Here is a 17,763-nt window from a genome sequence, read left to right as displayed (position 1 = left end):
CTACTTGCAATTATGGAAACCTGGCTTCATGAATTTGACTTTCCCTCTCATGCTGCCCTCTCCCATGATGGTCTGCTCTGGACTCACTCTCCCATGCCTAGTGGACAGAAAGGAGGCGGAGTTTGAATCCTCTTATCCCCTCAAAGCACTTTTCAGGTCCTTCATTCACCTCCCTCTCTGTTCCTCTCCTAATTTGAAGCTCACTGTATTTGTCTATTCTCTCCAGTTTCCTTAAGAATTGCTTTGATCTATCAACCTCCTGGACCAGTATCAAGCTTCTCTCGATGACTTCTCTGCCTGGCTACCGCACTTTCTCTCTTCTGAAATTCCCACAATTATTCTCGGTGACTTCAACATCTGCATTAACCTAAACACTCCTGCTACTTCTAAACGTCTCAGACTAGCCACTTCTTTTGATCTAAAACAATGGACACATGCTTCTACTAACTCTAATGGTAACTGTATTCTCCATGCAATCTCACCAACTTTCCTTTTCCTCTCTCTGATCACTTCCTTATTAGCTTCACTCCCTCCTTGGCTTCCACTTCCTTGTCTTCCAGCTACCGAAGAGTTACCCATAGAAACCTTTGCTATCTTAACCCTTTTCTTCTTTCTTTCTGCAACAGATTGTCTCTATGACAAAATATCAGTCCTGTCCTGCCCTAACCTGGCCACTTCTGTCTACAACAGTTCACTGTCATCCACCCTGGACACATTGGCCCCCCTCACTGCACATGGAATTAGGCCCCGACCGCTACAGCCCTGACAAACAGACAATATCAGATGCCTCAAAAAATGTAGCCGTGCTCTTGAGCGTTTATAGTGTAAGACTAAGATCCAGCAAGACTTCAACTAATATAAATCTGCCCTTCAAAAATACAATTCCTGTCTCCATACTGCCAAACAGACCTATTTTATCACTCTCATTAACAACCCCTCAAGTAGACCCCATCAACTCTTTTCTACCTTTAATGCTGTACTTTATCCTTCATTACCTCCACCCACTAACTCACTCACTGTCCAGGAGATTTCTAATCACTTCAAAAATAAGAGTGACACAATTTGTTATGAGATTTCCACTGCACAAATATCTCCCTCACCCTACACTCCTTGTCCATCTGCACAATCAATACTTCCCTTGTTTAACCCAACTACTATAGAGGAAGTTGGTAAACTTTTTTCTAAAGCCCAATGAACTACCTGTCCCCTAGACCCTGTTCCCTCGCAAATACTATGGTCACCCTCTGGCTCTATCCTTCACTCTTTAGCTCATATCTGCAATCTCTCTCTTTTTACTGGCATCTTCCCCAACTCTAAAACATGCTCTAATTACCCCCCATACTTAAAAAGGTCTCACTGGACCCCATGAATTTTAGCAACCTAAGACCCATGTTCCCATTTTCCTCAAAATGCCTTGAATTTCTAGTCTACAACTGGCTAAGCTGCCACCTCATTGAGAATAACCTTTTCGATCCCCTTCAGTCTAAATTTCGCCCACAACACATCACAGAAACTGCTTTCCTAAAACTCACTAACGACTTACTAACAGCTACCGTAAAACCAATGGTAACTATTTTGTTCTCTTACTCTTGGACCTCTCTGCTACATTTAACACAGTTGACCACCCGCTCCTCAAAAAACTCCTCCGTGACTGTACTGTCTGTTGAATCTTACCTATCTCACCACACCTTCAGTGTCACTTACAACTCTACTTCCTCCTCTCTTACTCTTACCATCGGGGTCCCCCAAGGTTCTGTTCTTGGTCGTCTCCTATTCTTGATTTACACTTATTCCCTGGGTCAGCTGATATCTTCCCATGGTTTCCAATACCAATTCTATGCTGATGACACACAAATCTATCTCTCTACTCCTCAGCTCATCCCATCAGTTTCCTCACGTATCACCTATTTACTAACAGACATATCAGACTGGATGTCACACCATATCTAAAACTCAATCTAACTGAGCTCATAATATTTCCTCCCCCACGTGCCTCTTCCCCTGATTTCTCGGTCAAGATCAATAGCACAACTATCAACCCTTCCACGCATGCCAGGGTGCTAGGGGTAACCCTGGATTATGAACTATCCTTTTAGGCTCACATCCATTCCCTGTCCAATTCATGTCGCCTCAACCTCCGCAACATCTCTTGAATATGCCCCTTTCTAACCAATGATACCACAAAGTTTCTAATTCACTCCCTGGTTATCTCTTGTCTCGACTACTGCAATTCCCTCCTCATTGGCTTACCTTTACATAGGCTATCCCACCTTCAGTCCATTATGAATGCTGCTGACAGGCTCATCCACCTTACTAACCATTCAGTGTCTGGTACCCCTGTCTGTCAATCCCTCCACTGGCTTCCACTCTCCCAATGAATAAAATTCAAAATACTAACAACTACTTACAAAGCCATCCACAACTCTGCCCCCAGCTACATCAGCAACCTCGTCTTAAAATTTCAACCAAACCACTCTCTTCGATCCTCCCAAGACTTTCTGCTTCCTAGTTCCCATGTCAGCTTCTCCCATGCTCACCTCCAGAACTTCTCCCGAGCTTTTCCCATCCTATGGATCTCACTACCCTCAATCTGTCCAACTATCTCCTAATCTATCCACCTTTAGACAATCCCTGAAAACCCTTCTCTTTAAAGAAGCCTATCCTGCTTCTAACTAGTAAACTGCCATTTATTTCCTCCATCAGCTCATCCTCCCATAGCTATTACGTTTTTTATCATTCAATCCTTCCTCTAAGATTGTAAGCTCTAACAAGCAGAGCCCTCTGTTTCCTCTCGTACCAAAATGTATTGTAACTGTAATGTCTACCTTCATCTTGTAAAGCACTGCGCAAACTGTTGGCACTATATAAATCCTGTATAATAATAATAATCAGGTAGGTGATGATCAAAAGGACCCTACATGGCTCAGGAATTATGTCCTTTCACTGCTGTGATGTGAAAGCTTTAATAAACAGTTGGACATATTCTTGAAGATCCATGGTGTGCTGGCAATATACTGTATGCTTCTATTATTGTTGATACTAGTTCCCAGCTAATATATACTGTATTACCCATTTAGCACCATCCCAGGAACATGTGCAACAGGAATATTTAGGGTGATAACGCAGGAGCAAAATTTGGAAACAGTTGTCATCAAATACCAGGAAATACCTGAAGAAGGATCTTCATGGCAGGATCACCAGACATTATTTAAAAGAAAGCTGCAGATTTAGAAGGATTGAACCCAGTTTTGCAAATTATATTAAAGTGTTACTAAATCCAGGACCCTGCATCCACATATTTGGTCTCCCACAGTACACAGAACATGGAAGTGCAATTATTTTAGTAAATATAAAATGTTAAATACCTTTTCTCATCAGCAGTATTTTATTTATTACAGGTATTTATATAGCACTATTAATTTACACATATATTGTATATTCACAGCAGTCCGTGACCGTCAAGGGGCTTACAATCTAAAGTCCCTACCTTACATTCATACATATACATACTAGGGTCAACTTGTAGGAGGAGTTCTCATTCTGCTCTAGGAGCATGCAGGACCCATGAACTTTGACTGGACAGTGCTGATTGGCCCTGTGCTGATCACATGCACTCTCCCAAGAAAAAAAAAAACCTCTCTAACAATACACACCAAACTGAGCAGGTGCAGAGTGACTCCACAGAATATGTTTTATCAGGAGATAAGAGGGGGATACTGAAAGAAGGGGAGGATCAGAGAGGACAGGATCTGTGTTTTTACACAATGTGGAGGATTAACCGTGAGTACAACAAGCATGCTTTACTGCATGTACAGACTGATTTTACTGTTGTGGTTTTAGTAACACTTTAACATGTTAAAGCTTAGATGAAATTCTAGTGACTGGGTCTAATTTAACTACTTCACTCCCATAAATTTATGCTGTATAACTCAAAGCTTTTTCAGGTTTTGAAGATGTTTCGCACCAAATAACTTTGGAAGTTGGGTTTGGATCTGTTTTCAGCTATAAGTACAATTCTGTATATATTACATTTGTATCATACAAAAGTGCATCTGATCAATAACTCATTATGTACAATAAGTGTTTCCTATTGGGTTAAGTTCAGTTATCATAATTTGTGTTGTGCTAAATTAAGTAACATTTGTGTTTTTCACAAATAACTCATTGGCTGTTTGTATGGAAATTATATCCTCCCACATGGAACAATTTCCCTATCAACAGAGAGGCTCCATTGGATAAGAGGCCATAGCCTTGACCTGCATCTTGGCATTAACACGTTCCTAAGCACAGTGATACTGAAGGCTTCTATTCAACCAGAATAAGAAGGGGGGTTGTAGTTTTACCATCTGTGCGGTGGAACAGAACCCAGGGTCAGTGGGACAAAATCCACAGCTGGCTGACCTGTGTGACAGAATTGTCCGAGTGGTGGCTCACATCCTCCGACCCCTGCTAGCTGTCTGGGCTCTGTGATGCTTTGCCATGCTAATGAGAGCTCTGTTGTGTGCAACTACTAGTGCACAACCCAAATCACATTTCACACACACAGACATTTATTATTTTAGATTTTCCTGTTATATATCAGATTAGTTTTCAGCTGTGTGATTTAGTTGATTTCACAAAACCTAAGTATATATAATATAGATATCCAGTATATTTTATTTAGTAAATGGTTATTTCAATTTACTGAAGACAAAAATAAATATAGGGGCCTATTAATAACGGTTATGGCACTTTACCACTCTTTGTCACTGAAGGGTTGACTTGTTCAAACTAGAAGAAAGAGAAATAGCAGAAGAGTGAATTTGTAGCCTATAGGAACCAGATAAATTTATTTTTTATTATTATTATTATTTTACAGGATTTATATAGCGCCAACAGTTTGCACAGCGCTTTGCAATATAAGGGAGACAGTACAATTACAATACATTTCAGTACAGAAGGAATGTGGGGGCCCTGCTCGTGGAACTTACAATCTAAAGGATTTTACAATCTTTATGAAAAAAATGAAGCAAGAATGCCAAATGGGTGGGGAAGAATGGAAAAGAATAAAGAACATATTAAATCTGAATTCCTGCCTTACACTAACTATGTTCAAAAATGTTCCCTCCACCTATGCCTAACATCTGTAAAAAAAGTGTATACTTACCTATTTTCAGCCTGCTCCAGTTCGTTCACAAGCTCCAGCTCCCTGTGTCAATGAGCGTTTGCTGCAGGGGAGAGGAGGAAACGCTGACAATGGTTGGAACATGGGAGCCTATAGGTAACATCACGGCACCCCAAATTCCATGCCATTGTTGAGTGCTCCTTCCTCACTGCTGCAGCCGCTACTCACTGACACAGGGAATCATATGACTAGACTGGACCAGGCTGAAAATAGGTGGGTATACTATTTTTTTAATACAATTTAGACAGCTTTGGGAGGCGGCACAAAATTACCGTAGTTAGTTTTTTGGGCAGCAATTCAACTTTATTGTTTTTTTGTTTTAACATTTCAGCCTCCTGCAAGATATACTGTAAGTACAATGTAAATAATACTTTGAAAATGACATATTACTGTAAAAATGTTTAAAATATAGTTGGAAAAAAAAAACTTAAGTTAATGTCCTTTCTCCAGCTGCTCTAGGTTAGATCATCGGTTCTGTAGTGGAATGCCCATTTGCTCACCATGCTCAGATATAGACCAGGACCCTTTACTCCATTTCTCACAACTCCCTGGGTTCCTGTAGATACACAAGGAAGATAGGTTTCTCTGCATCCCTCTCTTAGCAGCTCAGAAAGATCACACCTGATGAGGCTGAGGTAGCTGGGCAAGTGATTTACAGTAAGGTTAGAGGCCCTTAACTGTCAGAACATGCATGGGTAGCCAGACCAGAGCCAAAGTGGCACAGTGGGGGACCAGGAGAGAGAGATACTGCTTTTTTTTAAGATGTCCAATGTGAACAAAATGGCCTGTGTGATCTTTGAGAGATCCCAGAGGGAGCTTACACAAGGATGAGGAGTCTCCAGCTCTATGCAACAGTGATGGGCCAAACACCAGTGCTCTCACATGGCATGAGTCAAATGTTCTTTCATTCCTGAAAAGAGGAACATTTTCTGATGGTAAGGGAGAATTAAAGCAAACATTTTTGTTGCATCCTCCTAGAACAGGTTTGTAAATACACAGAGTTTGCTTGCAGAAAAACACGTAACTTGTATTAAACAGAATGCCAACATTACAAACACCCAGGCAGGAGAGCACTGCTACGGAAATAACTCACAGTTCAATGTAGAGGAAGAGAGGTGCCCACAGTATCTGTTTCAGAGGGTGAAGTGTGGCTTGGCCAGTCCGGTCCGGAAAGCTCCTTTCCAGGATAGTGAGTGTCTAATCTTTCCCTTCTCATCAGGGACCTTTCTCTATCCTTAGTTACTTTCCCAGCAAAACACGGGGGACAGGAACCTAAACAGACCCTGCCGACCCAGGATGGCTGCCAAGGGTCACATGGGTGCAGCATGGCCAACTGGAACACTGCTCCATTGACCCAGGAAACCATATAGAAATATTGTTTCTCTTGGACTTCTTCTCCAGGCTGAGGTGCAACTCGATTTGAGCACCACTGCAGTGGAGAAAACAAACCGCACCTGCCTACATTCTCCTCCTCTTTAACAGACTCTGTCCTTGGCATCACAACACAATAGAATGTTAACAGCAGGCAATCAAAACAAGTGAAGGCAGAACTAGTAAACACAGGTAAACAACATAATCAGAAAATCTTGCAGGTTGCCCTCAATTAGGCCACATGAGGGGGCAGATGGCTGGACTCTCATCAGAGTAATTTGGTAAAGATTTATCTTTGGGTAGTGACTCAGGGGTCACAGTTGGTAAGGGATCGTTGATGTCCTCTGGCTGCTCTTCACCTGGGCTATATGTGGGATTTTCCCCAGACCAGTACAGTCTTTGGCATTAGTCGAGGTGGCCAGTTCAGCTGAGATTCAAGCTCAAGGGGTGTCAAGAACCATTCCAGGGATGTTTCTTGTACTGGTGGGAGGTCAGCAGGATGGACGGTGTGTCTCTGGTGTGAATTGGGTGGTCAATGTTCTTTGTGAATCCGTAATCCTCCAGAGTAGTGGCAAACACTAGGAGATGTTTCTTCAGTAGTTGGTGGAGTAGTCTCTGTTGGGGTAGGGGAAAATCTGTGAATGGGATGTCCAGTTATTCTAGCAGTGACTTGTACTGGGCTTCATGACAGGAGGCCATAGTTGCCTGTAGGTGAGCACACATGGCCTGTACCCTTAGCTGGGCCTCAGAAATGCAGTGGTGGGGGACTGCATGTAAGTCAGCAAGGATGGAATTCATGGGTAGTGGAATGGGCGCATCGCCCAAGTTGATCAGCTGCACTAAGACTCATCCCTAGTGGATTTTGGATAAGGTTTAGCCCACCAGCCACTCTCCTAGCATAGTTGCATCCTTGCAGGGTTCAACCATGACAGTGGCTCCATATCCTTTCTGGTGAGCTCTAATGGGGAAGGACCACACTACCTCTTGTAGGAGTGCTAGCAATGACTTCTGTTTAGTGGGTGTACGTACAACCCCTACCTGCTACCTTCTGATGGGCCTCAAAGGTCTGGAGCACTCTGAGCCACACTACTCGCAAGCCCGAGCTATGGGCTAGCATGAATGTTCATACTTGGCTAGCAAGTGAGGTAGGTCCAGGTCTTTCAATATATTAATTCCCAGCACGACAGGCACTGCAGGGTTTACTGGGCCACAGGTCACCACCACTCTCACTCATTCCATCACCTGGTCTTCAATTTGGATCTTCAGCCAGGTGATGCCAGTCACCAGGATTGGTAGGTTGTTGACTGCTTGGAGGGGTAGCCAGCAAGGGTCTAGCTTTTCCTACCAAATCATTGAGCATAAAAGTCATATTCCATAACAGTGACCTCTGACCCTATGTCAATAAAGCTTGGGACTTCCTATTCTTTTACCAGGGCGGACACCACTGGACTGGGGGCGGCTATGACTGTACTGGGACTTTGATGAGCTGGGTTTGTCCCTCTGCCCTGGGAGATACTAGTTTAATGTAGGCCTGGAGAAATGGCCATATCAGCTGCACCGCCAGCATTTGCGCTCATCCTCGGGGTCCCTGTGCAGCAGGTTGTCATCCCTCTGGAGTTGGGAAGAGACCTTTTTTGGAGGAGGCTATGTCTTGTTTTAAATCGACTACATCTTGAGACAATTCCCACATTTAAGATTGCAGGGCTGAAAGGGGTGAGGGTGCCAAGGCCTCTTTCTGGAGGTACACTGGTGCATACCTTTTGGTCACTGATACAGTTACATCTGCCTCTTCTTGGGCAACCGCATCAACTACCATCTCAAGGAAGGTTGTTGCAGGCTTTGCTTTAATCTTCTCTCATGTAATGCTCTCAGGCTTCAGACCTGCAATAAACTGATCCCTCAGTATGAAATCAGAGTCAGTTATGTCAGCACAGCACATCCTGCTTCTATAGGTGTCTCCAGAGGTGCTGCATAGGCACTGTGGAATGGGTGATGTTCTCATCCTCCTGTTTTTTCCTGTTGAAGAACCTCTGGCAGTGGTATCTTCTCCTCAAAGAGGCCCTCCAGATGTGACACAATCTGTTTTAAGGTGGCCTGCTCCTCCTCTGGCAGCGACATCACTGCCTCATGGGCATCCTTCTCCACCACTAATCTGGCCAGGACCTGATACAGACACATGGCACTCTCTAGCTTCTCCTCTCATTCTGCCAAGGGGATATTAAAACTATTATACTTAGGCATCAGGGCCAAGGCCAACCCACGTGGAGCCATGCTGGAGCCCAGTCCTCCTTCCATATCCGCTGCAAGGTACATATCCTGCCAATTGCCATTGTGGGGAGCAGAAGCATAGTGCGTGCATTAAATACACAGTCTGCTTGCAGAAAAACTTGGAACTTGTATTAAACAGAATGCCAATGTTACAAACACCCAGGTGGGAAATCACCACTAGGTAAATAACTGATGGCTCAATGTAGTCAGATGTAGAGGAGGAGAGGTTCCGACAGCACAGGGTGAAAGGTGGCCTGGCCAGTCTGGTCCCATGAGGGAAGCTCCTTTCCAGGATAGCAAGTCCCTTTCCCTCCTCATCAGGAACCTTTCTCTACCGCTAGTTACTTTCCCTAACATGAGGGGTCTGTCTCTCTACACTAGCCAGACACCAGAAGCGTGCCAAAACCCCAGGGGCAGGGACTAAAATAGACCCTGCTGAACCAATATAGCTGCCGAGAGTTACCTAGGAGCCAATGGAATGCTGCTTCATTGACCCAGGAAACCATAGAGAAATGTTGTTGGTGGACCTCCTCTCCAGGCTGCCTCTCGATTTGAGCACCATCTGCAGTGGAAAAAACAAACTGTACCTGCCTACAGGTTGTTAGAGAGGTTCAGGTAAATCTAGTTCTCTGTAATCTCTGGAGCGATGTGTGATTATTTTTGACTGTTCTGGGTCTCATTGGCTCCAGGCTTAACTACTTCCCCCTGCCTTCTAGTGGATTCTGGAATGTAGTGGGTTGGTAGAGGCAGACCCTTGGCCTGAATATTTACGTAATCTCCCTGAGGGAGAATGCCTAGTAGGTGGCTGAGGAGTGTAGGGTTCTTGTCATAGAAACATAGAAAAGTGACAGCAGAAAAAAGACCTAGTGGTCCATTGAGTCTACTGTTTTTTAATACGTTTTTGTATTTTTTTTTTTTTAGGTTTTTTTATTTGGTTAACTTTTTTGTCTTTTGTATAGATCTATGTTTGTTCCAAGCATGTCTGAAGCCACTTATTGTTGACTGACTCACTTGCTCTGCTGAAAGTCTATTCCAAGCATCAACTACTTTTTCAGTAGAATAATACTTTCTAAAATTAGTTTTGAACTTTCCTCCAGTTAGTTTGGGGTCATGTGTTCTTGATTTTGGTTTCATGTTGAAAATACTGCCATCTTGAACCTTATTCACCCCCTTGATGTATTTAAAGGTTTTAATTATGTCTCCCCTTTCCCTTCTTTCCTCCAGGAGGAGAAGACCCCAGCCTGGAGGGCTACTGCCCTTCAGGGCAGTATAGCTGAAGTCTGCAGGGGTTCTTTGCGGTCCCAGCTCAGTGAGAGGGGTAGTTTATGGAAATAACTGAAGCCAAATGAAGTGGATTCACTGAGGATCTGGCCTGGAGATTCACAGAGAAGTGCCTGGCCAATATTGGATGGAAGCATGCAAATATATAGGGACATTGTGAGTATAGGATTCTAGTGACTGCTTGGTGCTCTATTATTTATTTATTTCAGGTACTTATATAGCACTGTCAACTTACACAGCACTTTACATATATATATTACATTCACATCAGGCCCTAACCCTCAAGAGGTGTACAATCTAAGGTCCCTAACTCACATACACATACTAGGGCCAATTTAGACAGGAGCCAATTAACCTACCAGGTTGAAGTCTTTGGAGTGTGGGAAGAAACCCACACAGGCACAGGGAGAGCATGCAAACTTCAGGCAGGTGGTGCTGTGGTTGGGATTTGAATCCATGACCCTATTACTGGTAGGCAGAAGTGCTAACCACTTAGCCACTGTGCTCTAACTCTTTGAATGTCTACTCCAGTAATGCTGAATTGGAACCTTTCCTTCACTTGGAGTCCAAGGGTTGTTCTCCTGTTGTCTGCCAAGAGGAAATTTATCCTGAAGAGTATAGACAAGGCCAAGAGTGCCCTCTGGTTTCTTTGTGCACTAAATTTCAAAAGACCACTCTGCATCCCAACTAAGTTCATTGAGCATCAAAGCATAAAAATATATGACTTGTCTGGTCATTGAGTTGTGAGACTGTCCGAGTTGTTGTGTGCCTGGCTACTTGCACACCCTATTGGGAAGAGAACCTGGCTTGGGAAAAGCACAGGTTTGGTTTGAGTACCTGTGTATATATTGATGCAGCAATAAATATCTCCCATCAATAGTGAAATTCAAATGACAAATACAAACTTATGCATCATAATGACACATATATAGTTCATGACCAATAAACTGAAATATTGTTTATACAATACACACAATAACACTAATGTGTGCATAAAACTCTACTATATGTGTAATGCCAATAAATTCAGATAATGTCCCTCAGGCATATTCTGTATACCCAGTGCTTGAATGCCAAAAACAAAGGTAATGTAGAAGTCAGTGAGATTCTTTACTGTAACCAAATCCACAAACACACCTTCTCCAGTGGGCTGCTCGTCCAATGCTAAAATAATAAAATATGCGTACCAGAATGTAAAAAAAAACCCTATTTATAGAGAGGTCTTGATAAGCATAAACTGTAAAGCCTCCTGCTCGACTTTCCATCCACTGCCATCCATTCAGCTCACCACATGAAATGGCCCAAAAGGAATACTCATAAAGTATGGATTCACAATAACACTGTTCAACAGGTAAAAAGTTTTGGGCATAAAATTAGCTAATCTTACATAATTTTGGGGTGCTGAAAACGAAAATGACCCTAAAAAATGTTGATTGGCTCTAGTTTCCATGATATATTCACCCATCTAATGACGTAAGCCATTCAAAATTATGATGCAACTTCAGCTGCATATTGCGCAATTGATACTGGTAACCAATAGAAAATTGCATGTATACTGAGATGATGCAATATTAGCCTTTAATTGCATCACTTCACTGCATAAAAGCTGCAGTATCTGTAGCTGATTGTAGTTCGACAGCGTCTTTACATTTCATTTTATGCTTATATAGGCTACTCAGTAATGCCTCCAACTTGTGTGAATAAAGCAGATAATTTCTGCTATATCTGCGGTGAAATAACTTTTATCTCACAAAAAAGGAGGATAACAGGAATGATTAAGAAAGCCTACAACTTGTATTTTGGCTGCAAGATAGGAGACCAGGACAAGAGCTGGGCACCACATATATGCTGCAATTCTTGTGGGACGGCACTGGAGCAATGGTTGAATGGAAAAAAGGCATCTATGCCTTTCGCTGTGTCAATGATTTGGAGAGAGCCAACAGATCATGTTAGTAATTGTTACTTTTGTATGGTGCCTCCAATTGTAAAAGGGCTAAATAAGAAGAAAAAGTTATCTGTGCACTATCCAAATATTCCATCGGCAATACGTCCAGTTCCTCATGGAGAGGGGCTACCAATTCCTAAAGCACCAGAATCCTTCGAGGTTGAGTCAAGTGAGGAAGAACCTGAAGCGTGTAGTCACGTGCAGTTGTAAGAGATAGCCCTTTCCTCGAATACAAGAGAAAAGCCAAGAGAAGCAAAACCGACACAAACTGAAGACAAAACTAGTGAGAATCCTAAGTATTAAAATGATTCAACTTAGCTTATGGCTATAATTTTTCTTGGTAATCCTATGCAATATATTATGCCATTTAGGCTTTGTTATGTAGTCAATATCACTTGCTTTATATTTGTGGAAAGACATCTATCTATATAATTATTGTGCATTATGTAGTCATTACGCCTATAGTAGAAAACTTTCTGTTTACAGAAAAACTAGAGCCAATTGACAAATTTCATTGTTATATTTGAACTCAGAATGTGAAATTCATTAAGAAATGGATCCTTTTGTTTCCAAAACTGGCAAAAAATAAAAATTTGTTGAACAGTGTAATTAATGTAACACACTGCAAGGTGTTTAAACTCTGGTCCTGCAGGACATTTTGGGTTTGTTTAAAAGTGATACTGTGTTTGATCCTTTGGCTGAGCCTTGCAGATTGTCTAACTGCTGTAACTGCTTACTGTTATCGCTTTTGTGCTTGTACTATTTCTTTTACTTTGATCTCAATATAATCAAAATATTGGTTCACCTTAAACTGTGTAATTACTTTGTGCTCCAGGGCCAAGGGATTCTCCTGGTCAAGGTTTTATGGTGGTGTCATTAGGGGCTGTGCTTACAAATCAGGCTCAGAACAAACAGGGATCCCAGAAATATTCAGAGGCTCTTGAGGGGGTACTGCTACCTTAAAAACTAGTAAAACTACTCACATAGATAAAATCAGCAGCATAGCAAATAATCTACGGTGTCCTGTGCAATACTACAGATATATCTGAGCCTATGAAAGTTGCGTATGTGCTCTTTTGCCCTAAGGTCTCGGTCTACAGTATATGCTTTGGGATATGATTTTATGTTCTGGAATAGAGATGTAATAAACTGTTTTTATATATTTATTTTTGTGCTTGAATTATTATTATTTATTCTTGTAAAGCCAGGTATACTTATGCCCCTGCGGAAGAGTGATACTTGAAACATTTAGGGCAGCCTTTACATCAAGATTTTTACACTGAACCTATGAAAGTTGCATATGGGGGTCTAATGCCCTAAGGTTTAACCTACAGTATATGCTTGAGATATGCTTTTATGTTCTGGAATAAAGATGCAATAAACTCTTTTTGTATTTTTTGGTGTTTGAATTGTATTTGGTGCTGTGAAAGTTCCAGTCTGGTTTAGAGTAGACTAACGGGCCGGCTGAAATTTAGTGGGAACACTTGAAGGTTGCTACTGTCACTGCCAGTATAATTACTGCTGCAGTTTCCGCTACCTTCTACAACAACCATTTTATTTACAGTGGCAAGGACATTAGAAGTGGTAGGGGCACAGGAATGTCTGTTTTTCATGCCAGTCCCTTTTGTTCATCATTGATTATACTGATGTTTACAAAAATGATCCGGTAATGAGGTACAGTTGTACTGCATCATATTTGGCTGTGTAAGTTAAAGTAAAAGGAGATGGATTTCTGTTTTAAAACGTGGTATGGAAAAGTAGTGAAAACAGTGCAAGAAAAAAATCAGTGAAACAGAACGACGATAAAAAAATTGTATAATTTAATTTACTAAAATTCATGTCTTTATTTATAAGTCTGTATTCTTTTCATTGCCAGCATATTTTCTAGGTCTACAGCTTTTCTAAAGTTCACCTATATATCATCTAACATTTTTAAATTTTTAGTAGACATTTTCATATAAAATGTTTTTCTGTTTATTTGAAATTTCTAAATGTTCAGCATTTTCTAAGAGTAAAGATTCTAATCTCAATAGAATCTTATCATTCTTTCCTACGATGTAAAGAGCACAGTATTCATTAATAAATACTTCCTCTGCACACTAATGGATGTAAACCTTTATTATAGTAAAAAATGGTGACAATAATATGACCCACAATACATCTAAGTGAGCATATTTCTGCATATTTTGCCACTTGGATGACACTTGTTATCCTGCTTCTAAGACATATGGGCTTAATATTGTAATACTGCTTGTAGCCCCCTCTGTCTAGAGCCACCATGCCAGTCTTATACTTACCTTTCTCTGAATCAGGGAGATATCATGACGAGGCTGCTCAGTTCATCACTCTACATTCAATTCAATGAAAAGTTTATATTGTCTACTCAAGTGGTGAAAGCAAGAAATGTTAAAGTCAGTTGGTCAGTTGGAAGAAAAATGCCTTGGCGTTGGTGGTCAGAGGGAGGAATAACGACTTGGCATTGGTGGTCAATAGATGAAAAAACCTCTGTATTGGAAGTCAGTGGGATGATCATTGGTCATAGTGAGAAAAACTGTTAGACAACTTATCTGGGCAGCCAACCATTTACATTCACGGCAGAAAGCTTTGCCAACAATTTACTTCTTTGGTGGGAAATGTCCTCAAATGCTGGGCTATGGGATTCTTCTTAAATACTTGGACAGTTATGTGGGATCCAGGAAAGGTAGAGTGAATGCATATAAAGTTTAACTTGTTAATGTAATTTAAAAAGCAATTTGCATGTTTTCAAATGTGCAGCATTTCATTAAAAGATTACTTGGTATCTGCTCTGAATGTCCTTCTTCATGCACTTTTTGTTATGGGATGACCGCTGTCTCCTAATTTTCATCATGTTTGCCCCAGATGGAAACTACAAGCAGCTGTACAGACACATATTGCCGAGGAATAGTCCAATGTTAGCAACAAAAGCCTTTCCATTGCAACAATCTGCAGCTGGTGCTGGGGCAAGTGTATTGAAATAGTAAGGAACTAAAATAAACCTCATGAAATTAGCAGCACTGAGATGAATTAAGGTGAAAACAGTATTTTATAAAAAAAAGAGAATAAAAAAGCCATGTTAAACCAAATTGTATCAGTTTAAGCTTTACTGGATCATTTACTTTGGCTTTCCATCACACCTTTACTGCTAGAGAAGAACCAGAGGCTAATCTGTTCATGCAAGACAAACAACAAAGTAAAAAAAAAGCACCTTATAATAAATATAACTTCGAAAGGCATTTAAAGTGGTTGAAAACCTCAGACATTAAATGTAAACAAAGCAAATCCCTCTATAGTGTGTACTTGTCTCTATACAGAGCACTGTGTAATTTCTGTCTGCTGCCTTGTTCCTCTGCTATCTGCATGAGTCACTTCTGGTAGATTTTCCTGACACCAAGAGAAAAAAGGCAACAGCAGAGGGATCTCCAGCACACAGCCTGCGATTGACAATCTCAGCTCTGTTCCTGTGTGCTGTATGTGTCCCTTCCCATCAACCTCACCGAACCTCACTGAACTCCGCAGTGTGTAATTTCAGCTCTCTACCTTTTTTGTTCTGACAGCTCAGACAATCTTTCTAAATTCTTGACTTTGAATGAGTGTAGAGAAGAGAAGACTAGAGGTAAACAGGTACAACTGATGTATAAGGATTTGTTAATGGATATATGTGTTTACAACCTCTTTAGGTAACTTTGTTAGTGCCTGATACAAAAACAAATATCAGCACAAAGGACATTACTTACTATTAATCAGGTGTGTCCTTTGTAATTTTCTCTCCTGAATTCCTTGAAATCTTCCTTCTCCTATCCCCCCCCCCCCACTGTAATCTTCCAGTGTGGCAGGGGTTAATAGAGATGAGACAGGCACTCTTCAAGAGTGCTTGATTTTGTCTACCCTTTCTGCCCAGCTCCTCCATTCACAGAAGTTGTAATATAGATTCCATGAAAGAAACAAGATCTGTGACTAGAGGGGGCGGATCTTTCAATCATCCACCCTTCCTCCATTCATGTATAATGTTTCATTGATGGAAGCTGTAGTACTGCTTCTGTGAATGGAGAAAGTGGGCAGTAGTAGGGCACATTTCAAGATCAGAAGGAATTTCTGGACTCACACAAGAACCCCATTAGTTATCATTATAGAAATTGGCATGCCAAAATCATTGATGGAGTTAATCACCCTACATTCTGATGATCAGTTGTCTATTTATTGACAAAAACAGAATGGGAATCATCACTGAACAAACCTATTTGCCATTTCCCTAGTTCTCCTGAGTCTGACACTTGGCCAGCCATTATCTTCTTAGGCTCATACTCTTGTTTTATGCAAACTATTACTAATGGTCCTTTCTGTGATTCCTGTTGTGACCACAGATCTGATATTGGATGAAATGATCTCTTTGTTACTGCCGGTCTAATAATCTTTCAGATTCTCGTGTCCTTTTGGTCCAACCTTTCATGGGATCCTTCTTCTCACATTTTCAGCAGACTTTGTGGTATGATATAGAACGCTTCAGGCATGCAAGCTAGGAGAAATATTGTCTCCTTCTTAGGGCTGACACCTTGTTTGTTGTAATGGGTACTGCAAATACATGTGCTTTTCGTTTTTCGGATGAAAATGTCATTTTTGGAGATGCAGATGTATACAAATCTCCGAATAGACATAGTAATGACTCCGAAAAAAGTTATAATGAAATTAACAAATGCATTTGTTTCATTCCTTTCATTTGGATGAAGTCACATGATGCGATAGTAGTTCAGGCCCATGGGGAAATTAATAAAATTTTCAAATTTGTTCGACAATTTGAAAGTAAATAATGAATGGATCCAAATTCAATTAATTAACTCAGATGCACATGATGCCACTCAATATTGTCCAATCAGTTCATGCCATTTCTGTGGGTTGGACTAGCATCCAAAAATATTGGAATATTGAATCCTTCCAATTCAATAATATATTGAATACATAGCAATCTTCCGGAAAAACTGCAAATTTTTTTACTTAAACTGGACCAACAACTATAAGAAATGAATGCCGAAGATACAAAATGAATTCCGAAAATGAAGATTCAATATAATGAATATGATGCAACAAAATTCTTCAATGAACAAATGCATCCAAAAATTTGCAGAATGCACATGTTTAGCACTTCTCCACTGGAGGTAAGATGTCCAAAACAACTAAACTTACATCTCAACATGCAGCTTCCTTCTTTTAGATTGTCACATCTTTGAGTGGTTCTAAAGGCTGAAGGTTTTTTTTACCTTCATGCATTCTCTGCATGAAGGTAAAAAAACTTTTTGAGTGCAGCTCCCTCTCTCCGATTTCACCACTTATACTTACATGAGCGCACCCTCGATCCAGTACTGTGCACAAGAGCAGTGGCTCTATCAGTTCTCTCCCTCCTCATATGCTCAAAGGAAGCAGTGGGAGCTTTTGGCAGTGAGAAGAGGGCAGGGGTTGGTGCAAGCCCTATGGACACACAGTGCTGGCTTAGGAGAGAGCCCCCAATAGTGCCCCCATAGCAATAGGGCTATAGTGGGCACTCAGCAAGGGGGAGGAGGCAGGAGCACGGGCAGGGACTCGAGATAAGGAGGACACTTACCTGCACAGAGAGATAAGTATGACATATTTGTTATTAAAAAAAAGGGTTTACAATCATTATAAGCCCACAGGTAACAACAGTGACAGACTGAGCACTAAGCAATATAAGTTGATTTACTAA

At 41.2% G+C, this 17,763-nt stretch overlaps 1 long non-coding RNA gene across 1 annotated transcript in view; it reads left to right on the top strand.

Moving 5' to 3' along the window:
- LOC149452937 (uncharacterized) overlaps positions 1-14,834 on the top strand; it is an 80,825-nt gene extending 65,991 nt beyond the window's left edge. Inside the window, exon 4 of the long non-coding RNA XR_016314748.1 lies at positions 10,028-14,834. This is a non-coding gene — a long non-coding RNA (uncharacterized LOC149452937). The remainder of the gene's footprint in view (positions 1-10,027) is intronic.
- The last annotated feature ends 2,929 nt before the right edge of the window (positions 14,835-17,763 follow it).

Source organism: Staurois parvus, unplaced genomic scaffold (assembly GCF_062004578.1).
Source record: "Staurois parvus isolate SC_StPar_1 unplaced genomic scaffold, SC_StPar_1.0 ptg000454l, whole genome shotgun sequence".
NCBI lineage: Eukaryota > Metazoa > Chordata > Amphibia > Anura > Ranidae > Staurois > Staurois parvus.
This window is presented reverse-complemented; position numbering and strand designations above follow the sequence as displayed.